General features: G+C 41.5%; 2 non-coding genes across 2 annotated transcripts; both read left to right on the top strand.

The window, feature by feature from the left end:
• Nucleotides 1–3,639: 3,639 nt before the first annotated feature.
• On the top strand, nt 3,640–3,713 carry trnat-ugu (transfer RNA threonine (anticodon UGU)). The gene has a single exon. It is a non-coding gene; the product is annotated as a tRNA-Thr (tRNA).
• A 486-nt stretch (nt 3,714–4,199) lies between these two features.
• trnar-ucu (transfer RNA arginine (anticodon UCU)) lies at nt 4,200–4,289 on the top strand. Its single transcript is given in 2 exon segments — nt 4,200–4,236; nt 4,254–4,289. It is a non-coding gene; the product is annotated as a tRNA-Arg (tRNA).

Raw genomic sequence — 4,289 nt, 5'->3', positions numbered from 1 at the left:
ACCCATAAATGTTTCTTTCTACCGCACCTTAATGCTGAGCTTTACTTGTAAATATGAAGGTACGTGTGTATAGACTGATTTAAAGTTGTAATTTTGGGCACCCCTGAAATGTAGAGATGCACCGATCGACCGGCCAGGGACCAGAATTAGCCGATTTTCCACTTGATCGGCCCGAACCCGTGACCGACCATTCAATCTGCCGATTCCGACTGACCTGCACAGTTCTTCAGTGCGAGTGAAGAAGACACAAAGTTCGCAATTTATGATGCGTGTAAGGCCAAAGTGAACCATGTGGAAACCAGGCCTTGACACCTGTCTTAACGCTTTTCATTCAGATTTTATTGCATTCAGTGTGAACGGCGATAATGTATTGATCACCCTTACAAAAAAATCAGAAATGGCCAAGAAAATTGCAATCTCTATTGAAATGGGTGGCATCATTGACATTACCATACACTAGAAAACACAGTCATTCAAGGAAGTGTATTTATTGCATAGCCAGCTCAAGAGCATAACGTAGGCCTAAGTGTCAAAAACAAATGTGCACAGCTCAGTTGAATGATACAATTTGCGCTATTTAACTTAATTCTGTTGGCGAACGGTCAGCTAAAATTAGAGCATGTAGTTACACTTTCAATCGGATGCGCGTCCTATGCTGCATTCATTACTATCCACCTTATTCTTCACTTAAAAATTGGCACGGCCATTTGTAAATTTCATGGGTCTTGCTTCCGGTCTCATTCACTTCCAGCTATTTTTAGCTGTACAAAACTGCTCATTTTGCTGCTTGATACTGCAAATTGGTGTCTCACCATATTATTTTAGTGTATTATCTTAATTATGAACACACTGGTTTGTAATGCAAACAGTTTTACCATTTACTTCACATTGTTATTCTTCTCACTATTTCCCTATATAAAGGATAATGACCCGGAAGTCTTGCCCATATGCTTACTTCCGCATTTAGGAATAACGTGGATAGCAACATTAGGTTCCAGGGCGTTTTCTTTCAGAAGCAGTAAGTGTAACTGTAATTCAGTGCTGCAACAAAGACTAATGTGAGTTACCATTAGTTAGCATTTTAGAGTCTCCTCTAAACAAAATCATACAGCATGATTTAAAAAAAAAAATCATGAAACTTAAGTGTTATAGGGCCAGTTTTACTAACAGCTTGCGCCAGTGAAAACTGTCTTTTGGTGTTAAATCAGTACTGTCGGGTTTTACTAAAGACGCGCAGTGACGAATTAGCGCTGAAAGGGCGTGTACACAGTTATTTTTGCGCCTGACCTTACTGAATATGCATTTTTTGGAGTTTCCCTTTCAGATGCTAAATTTATGGGAGGAGACTATTCAAATGAATCACGCAACTAGATTTACTAGCGTTTGCGCTTGTCAAATTAGTGGTATTTGCCATTATTAAACGCCCAAAAAAAGGCATGTCTTAACTATTTTGCGCTTGAAATGGCTGCAATTATTGTTGCTAGGAGAGGCACAGGAGAGATCAGAGAATGCGTGGTAGAAGGGAGAGGATTTTTTCCACATGTATTTAATTTATTTGGAATGCCAGAAGAACACATTATCCAAACATATAGTTTGCCAGAGCATGTTACATTTAATTTGCTCCAGGAAATAAAAGACGACTTGGAACACCCAACTAGGAATCACGCGACAGGTCTATCAAAACTTCTTGCAATCCTTCATTTTTTGGCCTCCGGTTCTTTTCAATGTACTGTGGTTTCTTTATTCCGTTATTCTTTATTTGCAACTACGCTAATTTGCGCTGTGCTTGTTATATTGCGTTGGTCGATATATCTAAATGAGATGTTGCGTCTGTGTTCTTTAAGCTGTCCAGCCCGTGGACCGTTGGCATCACCGCTGGATGTTTTGATCCACTGAGTCACCCTCCCGGAGATGAAGCATGCTGGTCAGTGCCGTGGCTTAGTTAATTAAGGTGCCTGTCTCGTACACAGGAGATCCTGGGTTCAAATCGCGTTTTCGCAAACTAGCATAGCGGTGCCTTTGGCAACCCTCGTGTCCCTCAAGCGTGTGCTTTTCTGAGATCGGATCGCAAACAGGAATAGCGAGGAGTGCAAAGGCAGCAGGCAATTCCGTTTCTAAACCATCCCGACTGAGTTGTCAGCGCACCTTTTTAAGCTATCCAGTGCCTGGCCCACGAAACGGTGGACTCTTCTCTGGATGCTGTGATCCTCTGAGTCACCCTTTACACACAGGAAGTAGTCTAAATAGATTTCCTCCTTTTCTTAAAGGGGCAAAATCCATTGTGGTAACACCACAGACATGAATTTGGGGGACACAACTTTTTTTCTTAAATATAACAAAATATGTATTTTTTTAAAACAATTTAATAAAATTGTACATGTTAAATAAAATCTATATTCACATTATAACCACTTTATTTGTGTTAAAAATATGATATTGTTGCAATTACATTCCATGATACCTCTCTAAGGTATGGCGGGAACATGCATATTTTGTTACAAATGCAATCTCTGAAACTCAATTAAATATGTATTTTAAAACAAAAATGTAACTATTAATAGTGCACAAATTGTGTTTACCCTACAGAATACAAACATGCAAACATTTTATAATTTATTGGTATTTAAAGTTTATTTCAGCTGTTGTAAAGTAGAGGGACACCACTTGCTTCCGCAATTGAAGAATGACCCACATAATGAGTGCTATTGTTGTTTTCACAGATGTGCAACCTGTTCATATATGTTAACATCTCAAAAAAAAAAGTGTTTTAGGGTTTCATGACACTTTAAATCCGGGGACAGAAAATAGGAATGGTATTTTTGATAAATCTAGAGTACTCGCAGTCTGATAAGCAAATTATTATGTTTTGACGTCACTACAGGGAAATAACCTGATTTATTAATAAAGTCATGTAAACGAGGTTTACTTGCGTTGTCCGTTGACTGACGTACATGTAAACGGGGAAAACTGGTTATTTTAATAAGCTGATATTTGTGAGTTATCAGCTTGCTGGTGTGCATGCAAACGTGCTGAACTAGAGCACTGGCCCCAGTTTAAATCTTATTGGCCTCTAAAGTGCCCCTGTCCTGTCACTCGCTGATTTAGTCGTTTAAAATTCAACCCATAAATGTTTCTTTCTACCGCACCTTAATGCTGAGCTTTACTTGTAAATATGAAGGTACGTGTCTATAGACTGATTTAAAGTTGTAATTTTGGGCACCCCTGAAATGTAGAGATGCACCGATCGACCGGCCAGGGAACAGAATTAGCCGATTTTCCACTTGATCGGCCTGAACCCGTGACCGACCAGTCAATCTGCCGATTCCGACTGGCCTACACAGTTCTTCACTGTGAGTGAAGAAGACACAAAGTTTGCAATTTATGATGCGTGTAAGGCCAAAGTGAACCATGTGGAAACCAGGCCTTGACACTTGTCTTAACGCTTTTGATTCAGATTTTATTGCATTCATTGTGAACGGCGATAATGTATTGATCACCCTTACAAAAAAATCAGAAATGGCCAAGAAAATTGCAATCTCTATTGAAATGGGTGACATCATTGACATTACCATACATTAGAAAACACCAGTCATTCAAGGAAGTGTATTTATTGCATAGCCAGCTCAAGAGCACAGCTTCTGTGCTGTGGCTTAGTTGGTTAAAGCGCCTGTCTTGTAAACAGGAGATCCTGGGTTCAAATCCCAGTGGTGCCATTGGCAACCCTTGTGTCCCTCAAGCGTGTGCTTTTCTGAGATCGGACCGCAAACAAGCATAGTGAGGAGTGCAAAGGCAGCAGGCAATTCTGTTTCTAAACCATCCCGACTGAGTTGTCAGCGCACCTTTTTAAGCTATCCAGTGCCTGGCCCACGAAACGGTGGCCTCTTCTCTGGATGCTGTGATCCTCTGAGTCGCCCTCCCAGAGACCAACCGTGCAGGCTGGTGCTGTGGCTTACTTGGTTATAGCGCCTGTCTAGTAAACAGGAGATCCTGGGTTTGAATCCTAGCTGTCCCTTTCTGCCAGTGGTTGTGCTCTGTTGGCAAGGAGACCCTGGCTGTGGCTTTTTTTGAACCCGGGCATCAATTGCACAGAGACCTGAGGACCCGTCTTTCCTGTGCACAGAGTGTGCGAGCCTCACCGAGCTGGACGGGCACAAACCCGGAAGAAAAACCTTCACGTGGCCCACTCTGGCATACCGGCGGGCTCTGTGGCACAATGGATAGTGCATTGGACTTCTAGACTACCAGATGAGGCCATTCAAAGGTTGTGGGTTCGAGTCCCACCAGAATTG

This window comes from Onychostoma macrolepis, chromosome 15 (genome assembly GCF_012432095.1).
Source record: "Onychostoma macrolepis isolate SWU-2019 chromosome 15, ASM1243209v1, whole genome shotgun sequence".
NCBI lineage: Eukaryota > Metazoa > Chordata > Actinopteri > Cypriniformes > Cyprinidae > Onychostoma > Onychostoma macrolepis.
This window is presented reverse-complemented; position numbering and strand designations above follow the sequence as displayed.